General features: G+C 45.4%; 1 protein-coding gene across 1 annotated transcript in view; it reads right to left on the reverse strand.

Moving 5' to 3' along the window:
* Window positions 1–9,557, reverse strand: part of SNRK (SNF related kinase) — a 42,824-nt gene extending 33,267 nt beyond the window's left edge. The window contains exon 1 of the mRNA XM_069860109.1: window positions 9,469–9,557. The gene's annotated coding sequence lies outside the window, so the exon portion shown is untranslated. The remainder of the gene's footprint in view (window positions 1–9,468) is intronic.
* Window positions 9,558–17,864: the final 8,307 nt, after the last annotated feature.

Here is a 17,864-nt window from a genome sequence, read left to right on the forward strand (position 1 = left end):
TCTTCCAGTTTACAATATGAACTCTTGAACATTTTTACCAAATGAAGGAGCTGCAAGCTGCAACATGCAACAAACGATTTCAAGCAAGCAGCCATACTTTGCCAGCAAGCCAAACTGCAGCCTGAGGAAAAGCACTTAAAAGACAGCATAGAAAATATTCACCCGTCTTTGTTTTGATTCAAGTTCTTTATAGGTTCATTGTTCAGCAAAAGAGAGTTTGGGGTTTCTAGCTGGTGAGCTTACCAACCATTAGCAGCATTTAATGCATGTGGCTAATTTCAGTTTTAAAAATGCAGTTTTCCTTATCTATACCAGAATTCACCTGCATGCCCAATACTGATTTTATGTTATGTAGACATTTACCAGTAAATAGATTCAGAACAGTTCCTTCCTTCCAGAGAAGCTCGTACATCCTATTCCACAAAATACTGCAAAGCAGACCCTGTAACGGAGATCTGCAGAAGCCGTTTTGTAATATCACACGCACCCTATTAAGAGGCTTAACAACAGTACCGTAATTCAACTATCTCTTCAAGATGGATGAATAGGTCCCTAATAGATCTGTTTAGAAAAGCAGCATATTTCAGAGACAGTGTTTTTTCTTCAAGCAATTCATCCTGTCCAAAACGTTTCATTATATTATACATTACATGCAAGAGCAGCCTAGTTCATCTTATCTTAATGTGCGTACTAGCTTCTTTCTTCAGAAAGTGAAGATTCAAGTTCCCATTTCAACAAAATGTTATAATACTATCAATGCAAAAACTTCCCTGCATTATTGGACCAAGAGACATAAAAGCTGAAGTAATCTTCACTGGGACTCCTTCATCCACAGACAGCTAATCATTCCTGTCTCCCTTCACGATAAACAGAGATTCAGTCAACACAGATAAAAGTGTCTGATAAAACAAATTGCACCCTAAAGCAGATAGCTAAATAGATCAAATGAGTAATTTCTTAAATGCACGCATTTTCATTTTCTGTAACAGGAGCTTAGGATGGCTAGTTCAGGGGATGTACATACTACATACATCCACAAGACACATTAAATAGGTTTCACCCTGTTTCGCCTTTTGCTCTCTTTTGTCTCAGATGAATAACAGTATTTATATCGATCATTTACTACATAATTATAGGTTGAAAGCAAGACTTACTTTGCTATTCATCCTAGAAACAGTAAACCAAAATTTGACATAAACTGATCAGAGATCCAGAAGCAGTTTTTTTACTCTGAAAGCAATTTGTGCAGATCTTTAGAATCTAAGAGCAAACTGAAGAAAACAAACAGTATATAAACTGCCTAAATATAATTTTTCACATTTTTTCCAATATTTCCTACCAATATTTACCTGCTATCCTACTGTGAGACACCTTCACAGCCTAATCCATGAATCTTTATACTTGTCACTATATGAGCCACTACCATCTGTGCCGATGTTAGACCTTCACCAATGTGTTAATTTGTTTTCCCTGTGAGGGTGAGCCAAGACACTAGAGACAGGTACAAAGTGTTGCAAGAGTGAAGTGTGAATAACATACATTTAATATATACCACATGCTCTGAAAACTAGCCATCACTCAATTCCACCAGAGTATCTGAAACTTTGAGCCTCATACTACCCAGTATTCCACAAATATTCAAGACAGAATATGGGACTTAAGATACTAAGAACCTGTATTCTACCTTTGTTTCCACACACAGGTGTCGCAGCCCAGGAAAGCCCTTCCTTCCCCACCTTCCCGAGGCCTAAGCCTTCACAACTTCTAGTCAAAGGTACTCAAAGAAACAGCAGCAATCCACACCTGCCATACAGCTAAATGCTTTGCAGATGTGGTACTCCTGGAGAGTGTTATGACCCAGCCCTTGTATACACAATGCTATCTAACACTTTAATTCCCTCTCTGCATGACTGTACCACTGCATACACGCACATCTTCCCCTTCACTGATGAAAAACTCCATACACTCTCCTGTTCCTGACAAGTTCCACAATAAAACACTGCAGTAGATTTTAAGGTGTACACACACTTCTATTTTCATATTAAGCCTCATTGTACTCTCCGCAGTGTCAGAATTCACCTCATCCTGCAGTGTCAAGATATATCAAGCACATCTCTCCACCACTCAGAACAGATACACCTAAAACGATGAAGACAGAGTAATCAAGTAGTTCTATGTTCTAAACAAAAAAAGAATTAACCTGCACAATTTAATGTTACTCCCTAGTTTTAAACAGTCTTCAGAATTTTTCTCTGAAAAGATTTGAGATGAAGTTTGCTGATGAAATTGCTGACGGAATTTTGTCATTAAACACTTGGGAAGCCTCTAGCGAAATATTAGTATTTTGTTACTGTAGGATATACTGCAGGCAGCAGAACTACTGATGCCAAGCCTTAACTCTTCTTAGAGTCCAGAAACAAAACCAAAATGCTAATAAGATTGCTTCAACTCTAAGGTTCATCATCCAGTAAACAGCCAGCAGCAGAAATATTTGGCAGGCCAATAAACTTAATAAAGCATTGCTCTTGGACCTACAAACAAAAGCCTGGGGACAGGAGGTAGCATTACAGATTTGAGAAGAAATAAAATTTACTAACGTTGTTTTATAACAGAAAATTATGACAGCCTGCACAACCCAAGATCCAAGAGCAAGACTTTGAGGGAGTGTCAACGTATGAGAAAAACTAAACCTAAGAAATATGATGCACAATTCAGGATATCGTCAATTAGATATTACATTTATTTCTTAGATAAGAAATTCCCATACATTTAGATCTACAGATTGCTGTCTACCACTGTATTTTCTTGAGGTCACAGTACAGTCCTATCAAACAAATTTAAGCTCTCCTCTTCCACAGGAGTTTGCAAAGATGTGGTAAGTGGTTTACAGAACACTAGTAAACAGCACACTAAGATTTGAGAACTGTGTTGTAGAAACCCCACTATGTAGTTGATGTCTTTGTCAGAATCATCTTCAATCAAGACAAGTGAAAAAAGCCACAGGATCTGAATTGGCCCTTTGAGGCCCCCCACTTTAGAAGTCAAGAATGTATATTTCCTTTTTCTTTCACAACACGTAGGTGAATGAGAAAAATACATGCAACACTGAAGTAGGGATGTATTGCAATATAGTAGGTATGTAAAGGTATGTAAAGCAATAGCAAGATAGTAGGTAGTAATAGCAAGATTATGATTACAGACTAGTCAAAGCTATGAAGAAGACAAATGCACTAGACAGTGATCAAACTACAATCCATCGACAAACCCATCATTAGGAATCACTGACATTGGTTCCAACTGCCTCTAGTTGTGAAATGCGTTAAAAGAACAAGATACTTTCATCACCATGCTAATCATAACTGCAGTTCACAATGCACTTTCCATTTCTAAGAAGAGGTATTACACAAGATAAATGCAATCTGCCCTATGGATCTGAGAACCCAGCAACAGTTCCAAAACACCATTTAAAGTCCTCACAACAGCCACAGCTCCAAAAGCAATTAATTTCACATTTTCCCTGTTCTCTTCCTGTGCCTACTCTCCAGTCCAGTATGCAGCTAAATGAATAAAAAAGGTAATACAGACATCATCACCCCCTTGTTCACATATCAGATACTTTAGCAATACATCACTTATGATCTAAAGCTGCTCTTAAAGTATTATTGCAGAGGAGAAGAACACCAGGTCTTCCCAAATGGCCATGTCCCTTAAATTATCTTCTGCAAAGTAGTACGTGATAACTTGTTTGAAAGAGGACTTGCTCCAAATTTTGTGATATCTGCTCATACTTTCTTTTTGTATCTGTATATCAGTTATAAGACTTTGTTCAGACTCAGTGATGTCATGATACATAATAAAATCAGTTTCAATTGAAATGATCATGTTTTGCTGTTGCCACTGGAAGAAAGATTTCTCCTCAGCTACAGGAAATTAACATGAGTGTCTTTGTTACAGACATTCATAAACCTAACCAATCAAGATCTGGTATCAAAGAAGCCTGAAGATTACAGAAACCAACAACCTTTTCAATCAACAATCTTAGAAGCAGCAGATATAACTCAAGGTAGTTAAGACTCCCTTGCCCCAAAATGATACATTACCAAGTTTGATAAGTAGAATCCAAGTACCTTCTTGAAGGGTTTAATACTCTAAATGTCACCACATTTTCCTTTTTTCTTCATTGCTCCCACCCCCAAAAAATAACTTGGAATATGAAAAGCAATGAAGAAATACTTTGCATATCAGACAGAAGTCATATTATTGTGATTCACGATGGTATCACTATCTTTTAGACAGGGCAGTACACTATTTCCAGAAAACCTCTTGCAGGAACTCTGCAAAAAACAGACAACTCGGATTTCTCTTCTACCAATCTGGACTTTTTCAGAGGAACTGTCTCATCTACTTCATGAATTCTCAGAAGTGTTTCACCTTTTTCAAATGTCTATTTATTAACATTACCACATAATTTTCTCATGCCAGACAGTGTAGCAAAGACCACTAACAGGAGCTGTACACATTCCACTGATCAATGAGCACTTCAGCGTGGCTTAACGACTTAATAAGTTATCAACGTTGAAACACCTATCATCATATTTGTCACAAACGTGATTTTTATCCTGTATCAATGGAGGTGAAAGCATCAAAAGCTAGCTCAAATATGAGTATTCAGATGCAAATATGTGTACATGCTGTTAGCACTAATCACTAGCAATAAAAATTTCCATTAAATGCCTTAAGAACTATCTCTGAGCTCAAATGTCAGATAGTTTCATTTGTTTAACAGTACATCTAGTAACGTAAACACTGAATTGATTTAAGTTGCCTCTGAGATACTAACACTTTCCAACTAGGAAACAAATTACTTAAACCCCAAACCTACAGTTACTCAGTTTCAACACTTTATCCTGATTTATAGCATCCTAAATTAGTCTGAAACTGGCAGACACCTGAAATACACCATGCTTCAACATGAACTAAAATTATAAAAGTCTAGGCTATCATCTTATCTCTCAAGTAAAGTTGGTTTAAGTCCAGCCAGTAACTAGATAGTAGACTGCTTAGGAAAACACATAACGATTCATGAAGAAAACAGCAAAAAGCAGCCTGTCAAATTCAGCACAACACACCTCCCAACGCTGTTGTAGATGATCACCGTACAACCGAGAAATTCAGCTTTTCAGAAAGCTAACATGCTCTGTTTTATAGTTCACAAATATAAAAACTACAGTGTTTTTTCCTCATTAAGTTCTTAACATTGGTGACTTAATCAACTTATGTGTACTAGAACTCTGCCAGGGTAAGTTATCCTAGAATTGTAAGTGAATACAGTTTTTCATATCCTCTTAAGCTCTTACATAATGCTGTTATGTGTATTAAAACAACAGCTACTTTACATTATTACAGAAGCTGTGGCATTGCAGTTAAGTGCTTGAAAGTAGTGTGACAAGGAAGATGCACAGAACCCCACAGGTTACTAAAGTTAGGAGCTTATGCAATTTAATGTCAGTTTACTCATTATAAGCTGCAGTTCAGCCCTATACACACAAGGCAGTATCCCTGATCAGAACCATCATTTCATCATTTTCTTATTCTAAGACACAATTGGAAAACACTATTAAGTAGGAACTGACAGAAGCTCATCAAGAAGTTTTACAGCTACAACATTTCAGTGGAATTTTGAAAGCAGACAATATCCAAGAGAGGTAATACATTTTTTTCATACACATTCTGAGGAAAAGAAGTTAGCTGCAGCAGGGTACCATGCCCTTGAAAGCAAGGCAGACAACAAAGCAAGATAAAGGCACCAGTTTGGCATTGCAGTTGCTAGTGGGATAAAAAGGGCAATGATACACTTAAGGTGTAGACTGCAAAAGAACTACTCAAATATGGTATCAAAGGCAGGGAGTTGGAGCCTTAGGAGAGACCAGGTTGGTCAGAATAGCACACAAGGAAGACAACTACTGCAAGTACAAGAATATCTGCAGTAGCATTGTAACATGCATACTCTTAACATGAATACTCTTAACATGCTATCTGAGTAAAATAATCAGAAAGCAAACTACGTACCTACAGTGCAACCCCCTACACCACATGGGAATATTAGTTCTCATAGCAATATGATTCACTGACCTGTACAGAAACTTCAGTATCCAAAACTGAATCTGTACCTTCTGGCTTCTTAATTGTGTAAAAAGAAAAAAAAAAAAGCCAAACCATTTTACATTTTATCACTAAATCCACTTAAGACATCATCTTTTCTTCTTCCTGTTTTTGTGGGAAGCCTCAGGTATGGATCACAAAGATTCCCTCAAAAGAGCCAGATGAGTGCGCTGTCTCAGATTGTACCTTTTGTACCAAGCACTACTCCAGTGTAAGCTTTTCTTCCCAGTCACTTGAAAAACCATGTCATCTTTCTACCACTTTCCTGGTCATTTACAATATTCAGAAAACAATGTGAAACAAGACCGGATATTCTCCTCCTCAGATTTTATTTTTAAGACCTCAAATGCACATTTTTTTCATGTACTAGATGTAAAAGGGGCAAATGAGAGCGTATTTAACATTTCAATGTGTTCCACAAAGTAAAATTTGATTGCCTTATGTAGCAATGACTGTTAGCTCTTCTAAGTTTGTCTCAGACCTGTTCTTTCTAAGGATCAGTAATAGTACAAAAATAACTACCAGCCAAATTTCCACTTTCTGTGATATATCTATCCAAAAAAAGCCATCATACATTAACCTAGTTCCTATTGGTGCGTGCCTTGCAAGAACTGCTTAAGCCTAACAAAACAACCATTTGCTTGTAAACACTTTTGTACAGATTTCATTTTGCTGAGATTCATTAAACCGGTCCTTCCCCAGAGCCTGAAGATCTAAATATATCCATAATAAACAACTCCAACAAAGCAGCCTATATGACTAAGTAGTGACTGCACTACAGAGGGCAGGCGTAAGCAGACTTGCATGGAATTCATTCATGCTAAATGGCTGTAAATCATACGCTGTATACTTCAGCTGCTCCAGAAAATGCAATGGTACCACTAAGGAAATCACTCCTTTGCCTATCTACTCTTAATAAGCTCCTGAAAGCAAGACGATCAGTAAGCAACTATCCATGCATAAGCAAAATCCAAAGCTTTTCATATTTCCATATCCCATGTAAAGCTTTCTCCTTCACAGGTGTTCTATAGCATCACTTACCAACAAAAAATATCCAGTCTGAAAATAGGTCACCCTTGTCACCAGCCGTTCTCAGGCCAATATAGCCTTTTTCCCTAGTGGATGTTCTCTGATACTTTGTTCAGTCTAAAAAAACACCAGCCTCACCAACAACCACACTTATCTGTCTTTCAGCTATCACAAGGCTGTACATCAACCACAAACACCTTTAACAGTCATCTGCCGCAAATTTAACAAGAGGAATACCACCTGGGTGTCAAAACCCACCTAGCAAAGAGCACAAACACCTCTCTCCAGGACTTACTTGCTAATCCAACCAATTCCTATAGTAATCTAAAGGCAGTAAATCCAACGTAATAAGCAAAGCAATGCCCATACTGACAAAAAACAAAGAATACACACTCGCCCTTCCAGCCTCTCTCAGGGGCTTTCTCCGATCCTGCGAGCAGAAAAGACTCCAGCTTGCAGGCTGAGTAAACCTGTTGGCTCTGCACCTGGTTCCGAGGGGCAAGATGCACTGTCATTCCCCCACAGCACACCCGTGACCTGACCAACCCTCTCTCCGGAGGGCTTTTGCCTCACTTGTTTATCTGGTTTGTTTTTTTTCCAAGCTACAGAAGATACTAGGCGGCACTGCCGAGGGCAGCGGGTGGCTGGGCGGGGGGGAGGGAGGCAGTTTACACTTGCTGCCGCTTCTCCCGTGGCGACCCTGCGGTGGGGGAACGCTGTGAGTGGCGAGGGCACACGGACACAGGCACCCGTATGGATATGGGAACGGGCAGGAGTGCTGAGGGCACACAGGTTTGGGTATGGACACAGACACAGTGCTATCAAAGGCAGCGGGGGACACACACACACACTCACAGTCACTTTTCCTGCAGAAACCCCACAGTGTAGGAACGCTGTTCCAGGGCGAGCAGGAAGGGGGCATGGGCACAGGTATGGACACAAGCACCGCGCTGCCAAGTGTGGTGCATTAAGTGGGGGTCACACGCTGCCACGTTTCCCGTGGTGCGTGTACCCTGCGGGTGGTGAGGGCACAAGGGCACGGGTACGGACACAGACACAGCACTAGCAAGGGCAGCAGGGACACACACACACACACTCTACCACTCTTCCGTGTGTGCACAGCGCGGGTGGCGAGGGGACATGGGCACCATGGGTTGTGGGAGGACACATACTCGCTGCCGCTTTTCCCACGGTGACCCCACGGTGCGGGAACGCTGCTCTGGGGATGGGAGCGAAAGCACACGGACACGGGTATGGACACGGGCACGGCGCTGCCGAGGGCAGTGCATGGAGGACACGCGTGCTCCCACTTTTCCTGCGTTGTGCACACAGTGCAGGTGGCAAGGGCACACGGGTATGGAGATGGACACAGTCACGGCGCTGCTGAGAGCAGCGGGGACACACGCAGACGCTCGCTGCTGCTTTTCCTGCGGTGACCCCATGGTGCGGGGATGCTGCTCCAGGGTAGGGGGCGAGGGCACACGGGCACGGGTACGGTACAGCCACGGTGCTGCCGAGGGCAGCGGGCTGAGGGGCTGCGGGAATACTGCAGGTGACAAGGGCACACGGGTACAGGCATGGACACGGGTATGGACGTGGGTATGGACACGGAGATGAACATCGGACACGGGTATGGACCAGGATATGGGCACGGGCACAGAGATGGACATTAGATATGGGTATGGACTAGGATATGGACGCTGACACAGAAATGGACATTAGACATGGGTATGGACTAGGATATGGGCACTGGCACAGAGAGGGACATCAGACACGGGTAGGGACCAGGATACGGGCACAGACATGGACATCAGACACGGGCACGGACCAGGATACGGGCACTGGCACAGAGATGGACATGGGCACAGACACGACACCGCCGAGGGTGGCGGGTTTGGAGGGGGGGGGTCGCACGCTGCCGGTTTTCCCACGGTGCGGGAAGGCTACGGGTGGCGAGGGCACACGGACACGGGTACGGACAGCGGACACGGCTATGGATCAGGATACGGAGGGCGGCGGGACTGGAGGAGGGGGGGGGTGTCTGTGTCCGTGTCCGAAGGCACAGGGACGCGGGAGGGGGGACACCCGCCTGGCCGCCGCTTGGGCACCGGCACCGCGGGTCGCTCGCAGCCGCTCCCCCCACCCCCTCGTCCCGCTCCTCGAGCCCCGCAGCACCGGGAATCGCCCCCTCCTCCTCCGAGGCCGCCGGGAGAAACGGGGAAAGGAAGGGAGAAGGGAGCCCCCCCGAAGCCCGGCCCGGCCCCGGCCGCCACTCACCGTGCGCAGCAGCAGCAGCAGCGGCGCCGCGCCCCGCGCCGCCCCCTGCATGGGCAGCGGCCGCCGGGACGGCGACGGGAGCGGAGACGAAGGTCGGAAGGACGCGGGCGGGAGCGGAGCGCGGCGCGGGCGGCTCCGGGGCCAGACTGACAACAACGGCGGCCGGGGGGGAGGGGCGGCGCCGCGGGCACCGCGCCAGCGCGGCCGCCAACGGGCACTGCGCGTGCGCCGCCCGGGGGCCGAACCCCTGCGTCACGGGCCGCCAATGGCGGGGACAGAGAGCCGAGGGGCGGGGCCGGGCGGGGGAGAGGGAGGGGGGGAGAGGGAGGAGGGGAGAGAGAGGGGGGGAGAGGGAGGGCGAGAGGGAGAGGGAGAGGGAGGGGAAAGGGAAGGGGAGGGGGGAGAACAAGAGGGAGAGGGGGAGAGGGAGGGGGGAGAGAGGGAGGGGGAGAGAGCGGGAGAGAGGGGGGGAGAGGGAGAGAGAGGGGGGAGGGGGGAGGGTAGGGGGAGAGGGAGAGGAAAGAGAGGGGGAGAGGGAGGGGGAAAGGGAGGGAGAGGGGGAGAGGGGGGAGAGGGAGGGGGGAGAGAGGGAGAGGGAGAGAGGGAGGGAGAGGAGAGGGAAGGGGGAGAGAGGGAGAGAGAGAGGGAGAGGGAAGGGGGAGAGAGGGAGGGAGAGGAGAGGGAAGGGGGAGAGAGGGAGAGAGAGAGGGAGAGGGAAGGGGGAGAGAGGGAGAGAGAGAGGGAGAGGGAGGGGGAGAGGAGGGGGAAGGGAGGGGGAGAGAGGGGGAGAGGGAGGGAGAGGGGGAGGGAGAAGGGGAGAGAGGGAGAGGGAAAGGGAGGGGGAGAGAGGGGGGAGAGGGAGAGAGGGAGGGAGAGGAGAGGGAAGGGGGAGAGAGGGAGAGGGAGAGGGAGGGGGAGAGAGGGGGAGAGGGAGAGGGTGGGGGAGAGGAGGGGGAGAGAGGGAGAGGGAAGGGGGAGAGGGAGAGAGAGAGGGAGAGGGAGGGGGAGAGGAGGGGGAAGGGAGGGGGAGAGAGGGGGAGAGGGAGGGGGAGGGGGGAGGGAGAAGGGGAGAGAGGGAGAGGGAAAGGGAGGGGGAGAGGGGGGAGAGGGAGAGAGGGAGGGAGAGGAGAGGGAAAGGGAGGGGGAGAGAGGGGAGAGGGAGAGAGGGAGGGAGAGGAGAGGGAAGGGGGAGAGAGGGAGGGAGAGGGGGAGAGGGAGGGAGAGGGAGGGAGAGGGAGAGAGGGGGAGAGGGAAGGGGAGAGGGAGAAGGGGAGAGGGAGAGGAGGGACGAAGAGGGAGAGGAGGGAGAAGGAGAGAGGAGAAGGGGGAAAGGCAAGGGAGTGGGAAGAGGAGAGGGAGATGGAGAGGAGGGAGGGAGAGGGAGAGGAAAGAAAGGGAGAGGGAGAGAAAGGGAGAGGAGAAGGAGAGGGAGGAGGAGAAGGCAAGGGAGAGGAGGCGAGGGGGAGAGGGAGAGGGAAGGGGGGGAGAGGAAGGATGGGAAAGGTGGGGAGGAAAGTGGGGGAAAGGGAGGAGAGGTGAGGGCAAGGGAAGGATAGGGAGAAGGTAGGGAAGGGGAAGAGTGAGATGTAAAATAGGGATGGGAAGAGTAGGAAGAGGAAGAGAAGGAGGAAGGGAAAGGTGGGGAGGGAAGAGGATGGGAAGGGAAGAAGAAAGGAGGGGAGGGAGAGAGAGAGGAGAAGGAAAAGGGAAAGAAGAGGAATGGTGGGGAGGGGAGGGGAGGGGAGGGGAGGGGAGGGGAGGGGAGGGGAGGGGGAGGGGAGGGGAGGGGAGGGGAGGGGAGGGGAGGGGAGGGGAGGGGAGGGGAGGGGAGGAGAGGAGAGGAGAGGAGAGGAGAGGAGAGGAGAGGAGAGGAGAGGAGAGGAGAGGAGAGGAGAGGAGAGGAGAGGAGAGGAGAGGAGAGGAGAGGAGAGGAGAAGAGAGGAGAGGAGAGGAGAGGAGAGGAGAGGAGAGGAGAGGAGAGGAGAGGAGAGGAGAGAGGATAAAGGAGAGGAGGGGAGGGGTAGGGAGAGAGGAGAGGATAAAGGAGAGGAGGGGAGGGGTAGGGAAAGAAGAGATAGAGAGAGGAAGGGTAGGTGGGGAGGGGAGGGAAGTGGGAGAAAGATGGGGAGAGGAAGGGGAGTGCAAGGGAAAGGAAGGGCTGGAGGGCTAGTTAACATGGTGAAATGGCCATGCCTGTGTTTCCTGGCTTTTGGATTGCAAGTGAAAGGAGTAAAAATCATAGATCATAGTGCATTAATGAGAGTATGAGAGTGTCCTGGGCAGCTTGCCTAGGTAGCGATGGTGCACAGGCAGATGCTGCTGTGGTGAGGAAGGCAGGATCAAGATGGATACTGGAGGTCAGCTGGAAGCAAGAGTAGTGAAAGGAAGGGATGACATTGAGGCTAGCAGGAGAAAACAGGCCTGGGAATGAGCCTAGCAGACGTTTCAGAGGAATGTTTCAGTACACGTAATGAAGGGAGGGGAAAACCTTGAAGGATTGTGCTACAGAAATGTTCAGGCTCCTTTGTGGTAAAGGGTATGGGCAAAGGGCTTGCTGAGAGCATCAGAAATAATGCAAGACTTTCCTCCCGAGATCAAGGAAAGAAAACTTTGAATAGCCAGGGAAAGGACAGACTTAAAAGTGGCACTTTGCAAAGTGCCCTTTTTTTCAAATGGAAATGGCCAATCAAGATCTGTGCAGAAAGAATACAAAGCCTTGTTATACTGAAGCCCAGCTTTAGGAGAAGGTTTTATAAATGGTTTTTTGGTTTTCCCCATGCTTTGACAAATTTAGATATTATTGCTTCATGAATAGCTTATATTACACCATACAGCAGGGGCTGCTGAATTAACCTGGAATTTCTTAGGCTGAAACCAATCATTTGTGAATAAACTCCACTATAAAATACAGTTCAGGAAATGACTAACCTGAAATAGTGTGATCATACATAGTAAAAGGACATTATGATTTCATGTTTTAAGGTTTCAAAAGAGAAATAAAAAAAAAAAACCCAACACATCAAGATTTCAGGATATGTTGATTTTCATCACTGCTTCCTAACTAGAATGAGAAGTTCTTCATTTTGTCATCATTTAGACCCATTCAGTAAGTCTGATACTCTGCTTTTACACCAGCTTGACACCAATACAACGCAAGTGATTGCTGAATTCACTAGATGGATCTGGTGTAAGATTTTGCAATAACGAGCCCATCGTTTCTGGCTGCCTGGTCATTGCTGATTTCTCAAGTCTGAGTTTGCACCAGTGTGCAATGTTCACTGCGTGGATTCCCAAGATGATGACTAACGTTTATGGTTCTGCAAAACTTAATCCTTGATCCTGTCTCTCACTTTCTTGTTAATAATAGCTATGGTTTCCCCTTGTTCTTCTGTTTGAGTTTCATTTGCATGTTGAAGAAGGCACATTCTTGCAAGGACCTTATTCATATGGAAGTTGTAATGATGCTTCAGTTCCATGCTACTAAACCTCCCTTTTTAAAATGTTTTGGCCTAAGGGACTTTTTTAATATTTGCTGGAAATCACATTATCTGTTGTGCTGCTACATAGGGTTTCGCACTCAGATTCAGTGTGTCTCTGTGTGTGTGTTTGGTTATGTGGGACAACATGTAAGTAGAAAAAGATGCATTTGCAGGAAAAAAAAAAGAATACTCATTCGTGTGATACAGTTGTTGTGAGATACTGTACTTTGGGTCACTTGTATAATACAATAGTTCTTTTACTCTACGTGATGAGTCTTTGTGGATGAATATGTGTGAGACTGAAAAGAAGAGGAGGGTCAAGGATATGTGCATCACTTAAGGGGAGACAACAGGGACTGGAAGGAATCTGGCAGTCACAGTGCGCTGGAATTCAGTACAGGCTGGTTTGCCTTTTTCAGGCAGTTTTATTACTGCTTACACAAGATGACACGCTGCAGGGGCAAGACTAATACCATTACCCCAAGAGGCTAACGTAAATCTCATGTCACATATACAGCCACTTTGTCTCTATACACTTACACTTTGTCTTCAGTGGCACATGTCCTTGTTTTGGTTTTGTGAGGTTTTTCACGGTGAAAACTTAATTAATGTCATAGTTACATGCCTGTAAAATCAGTCAAGCTGCAGCAATGTTGCTAAGGGAGGTCGGCACTGTGCTGTTGCTTTTGGTTGGCCTCACCCGGTTTACCTTGCAATACAAGTGCCTTGTCTCCACGTTGGTTTTGAAATTAGATGGCTAATGTGTGTTAGCTATGCCACAGCAAAACACACCTCATCTGTCAGTCATAGCCTGAATGTATTTGCCTAGGAAAGGTGACAGCAACAGCCTCATGCATCTATTTGAGAGGTTGCTCATGGCATTTATGCGTCCAAATCAGACCAGACAACATTCCTCTTTGCTAAATCCAAGCTTGGTCTACTGTAGAAAGAAAATGGTAGATAATATTTGTTTGTACAGAAGTCCTAATGGCTTGTATTAGAAACAATATTTTATGTAAGATACTAAATGTATAAGCCATCTGTGAAAAGTATGGAGTATATAAACACATAGGAAATTGTTACTCTACAGTATTTGAGAAGGGATGTGTTTTTCAAATGGTGAATCATTACGTTTCACCTGATTGAAAAATTAAGCTAATACTTACTGTAAATTATTTTACACCTTTCCAATGATATGCATTTGAAATGTGAAGTAGTTAAAATGTTGGGATGTTTCAAGGTGCTTGAGGCTTAAATAATGAATTTGGACCAGCCTTTGTCAGCTGGTCAAATCTGGGTTAAAGGGATAGATATCTCCAGAATGACATGTTTTCATAAGTGCCATGAAACTAGGCCTCAATACTGGAGAGTAACCTTACCTGTACTCCCTGTACAGCCAAAGCTGCAGTGTGAGCTTACCCTTTATTAGTCACAGGAGAATCCACATGGATGAGAGTGGCTTTTTCCCCTCAGGGTGGAAAAAGCTTCCATCAAAATTCACACTTCATTAGACACTGGATAATCTGAGCATGAGGCTCAAATCCATAGGCTTCATTAGTTCCCTTTCATTATTAAATTATTAACGGTTTCCCTGCAAAGCAGAACAAAGCAGCTGCCTTTGGACAGATATAGAAGAGTACAATTTATACCGAACCTTTTGCAGGACATTCAGGTATTACGTTTCTTAACAGCCTCAGTGCTTGCAATTGAACGTTCTGTACATTTTCACCATCAGAGTAGCTAACTTGGGTTTCTGAACTGCTGCAGAAACTGCAGCAAATGTCCAAAGGAATCACATACAGTCTTTTTCTGAGGTCAAAGCTCAACAGGAGTTAAGATTTGCAAGGGATCTCAAAGGCAACAAGAAGAGCTTCTGCTGCACTCCAAGAGTAAAAGACTGAAAAAGGAAAATGTGAGCTTGGGGTAAACAGTCTAGAAACAATTGAAACAGATAGGGCTGTGGTCGCCAGAGTCATCTTTGTCTCAGACCTATCAACAGTGTCTCCCATCACTCTGTACTTAGAATTCAAGGAGAACTACCAGAAATTGTTGAACATCAAGTCAGGGATTACTTAGGAGAACTCAACCCATAAACATTATGAGACTGACTAAGCTGCATCCATCCTTGTCACTGCAAGGCCACACTTCTATCTTTGAACCATCATGGAGACTGGGAGAGGTCCCCAATGAATGGAGAAAGGCAAATGTTGTGCCCATCTTGAAAAAAAAGCCCAAAGGGAAACTTGTCTGATCAACCTCACTGCAGTCCACACGGGAATCCACGTCCTCTTGGAACATATGTCTAGGCACAGGAAGGAGGAGGTGATCAGGAACAGCCAGAACGCGTTTACCAAGGGTGAATCATGCCTCACCAGCCTGATTGCCTTCTGTACTAAAATGACTGGGTTTGTAGAAGAAGGAAGAGCACTGGATATCATTTACCTTAACTTCTGCAAGACTTTTGACACTGCCTATGACAATCTTGTGTCCAAATTAGGACTCTATGGTCTGGATGGATGGACAACAACATGTGTAAAAAACTGGATGATAGGGCTCAGAGGACAGTGGTTAACAGGCTGTACTCTGTCTGGAGGCCAGTAAGAAATAGGGTACTGTAGGAGATAATCCTTGGACTTGACCTGTTTATCAACTTTATCAATGCCTAGAGGAGATGACAGAGTGCCCTCTCATCAAGTTTGCGGGTGACAGCAAATTGGTGGGAGTAGTCAATATGGCCATGAGTAAAGGTGCCATTCAGAGGAACTCAGGCTGGAGGAATGGGATGACAAGAACCTCATGAAATTCAACTAGGACAAATGGTGCCTGGGACAGACTAACAACCTGCAGGGTACTGGGGCAGGGAGCAGCTCCGCAGAGAAGGTCCTGGGGGACATCTGGGTAAACCTGAGCCAGCAATGAAGGCTAGCAGCACCCTGGGCTGTGTCAGCAGGAGCTCAGCCAAGAGATGGGGGAAGCAATTGCCATGCTTTGCTCGGCACTCAGACCACGTCTGTGCATTTCCGTCACTGCATAGCTGCTCCACCGTGCTGCAAGTCTTTCCAGAAAGTCTCTTCTCCCTGCAGGAAGGAAGAAGGGCACAAACACCCACCCACAGCCTGTGCCAGGAGAGGAAGGACACAAAGCAAGGCCAGAGGTGCTTTAGTGCCGTGGAGGAAGAAGGTGTGTGCTTCCTGCTGTGGCTGGAGAACAGCGTTTCCTGCCAGTGCCAAGGACAATCAGCGAGTGGCTGCCCACTGTGAAGGAAGCACGTATCACGTCCACTAACTCTTTGCTTACTTTTTTGTCAAAGCAAACAGGCCGGATGGTGACACAAACAGCAGAGGCAGCGATGTAGGAGGGAGGGGGCCCTTGTACTGACAGGAAACCTGGGATGTAGCACAACCTGACTTACCCCAGGCAAGAGGGACAAAAAAATCAGACTGAAGCCCAGCGTGCAGCTTCTCTGAGTCCTGATTAGCACAGAAGTAACACGGAAATTTCATCTTTCCTGTCCCACATGTAATTCTGGTGAGCTGACAACACAGTTCACAAGCTCCCACTTCACTCAGAACAGAACAGGACAGTAAAAGAACATCAGACATAGAAATTATGAATGAAGTCAGGTATGACGTGGCCTCCTAATGCCTCAGTCTGCAAAGGATAAGAAAGTGTGAATCTGGAAGGGAAGGTGGAGGCGTAAGGTCTGTGGACATGCCATTAGTGTTTTAGGTGATAAACTAATAAAACATAGTAAAGGTAGGAGTGGTTCTAAGGCTGGTGATTTGCATTCCTTTTCACTTATGGTTTTGGGCTTGGCCCAAGTTATTTAGAGATTCCAAGTAGCTCTTTCAGGAGAGCCAGAGTAGGAAACGGTGAGTCAGTTTCAGAAAAGAATTTCCTTAGTGCTAACATGTTGCTTCATAGCAATCATGAGTTTAACTCAGAAGTACTCTCTGTCTTTGTTGTGAGAAAAGTTGTGTGTCTTTTGTGTGGGACAAGGTGCCCAGTTTCCTCATGCAGGCATCACACTCGCTGGGAAAGGCTTTGGCTTCCTTTTGAGATTCCCAAAATTCCCCAGCACCTTGGTAAGACAGAAGAGTAAAGAATACAACATTGACCTGGGAAGAAGAGGAAGAGAAGGTATGGCTTAGGAAAAATGTCCTTCTGAAGAACAAATCCATGGTGAGAGGCTTTCCCAAAGCAAATCACAGATAATACTCTTTCAGTTTCTCTGTGAAATATGGGGGTTGAATACAGTAATGGTAGGAAATGTAGAAAATCAGTTACACGTTCGCTGCTACAGGAAAAAAGTACACAATTAATTTGTGTTAAAATCAAAATTAGAATTCTGATCATGTGACAGATTACTCAACCACAGTGTTTGCTACTGAAGCGTAAGTGCTAATGGCTAGAATATGACCTATATTCTACTGTGCCACTTCAATGGATGAAATAAGACCATGATGTCCTAAAAAGCAAATACTTAAAAGCTTTTTGCACTATTATCGTTACTTATTTTTAGGTATGTTCAAACATACATAATCTCATGAAGGGTCCTTAGGAATACACACCTCTGATTTAACAGCAATAGTTCCTTCTGTACTTGTAAGAGCACTTAGTCGCATCCAATGCACTGCAAAAAATAACAAGATGCAATGTGGAGACCTGTAGCTGAAGGCCTGTAAAACCACATCTCAACAATGTAATGCCATGAATTTTAAAATAAGCAATTTCTTGAAAGGAAAACTTAAGAATTGCACCTTTGAGGGCAATTGTAGTCACAGCAAAATGTATTTCCCTGAAATATGGGATGTTCACCTAAAAGGACAACCAATCTTACAAGTGCAATGTTTTAATTTCATAATGGAACAACAAAAATTCATGTCAACAAAGCTTTTAGGGTGTTAGTTTGATTTT

This window comes from Phaenicophaeus curvirostris, chromosome 6, assembly GCF_032191515.1.
Source record: "Phaenicophaeus curvirostris isolate KB17595 chromosome 6, BPBGC_Pcur_1.0, whole genome shotgun sequence".
Taxonomy (NCBI): domain Eukaryota; kingdom Metazoa; phylum Chordata; class Aves; order Cuculiformes; family Cuculidae; genus Phaenicophaeus; species Phaenicophaeus curvirostris.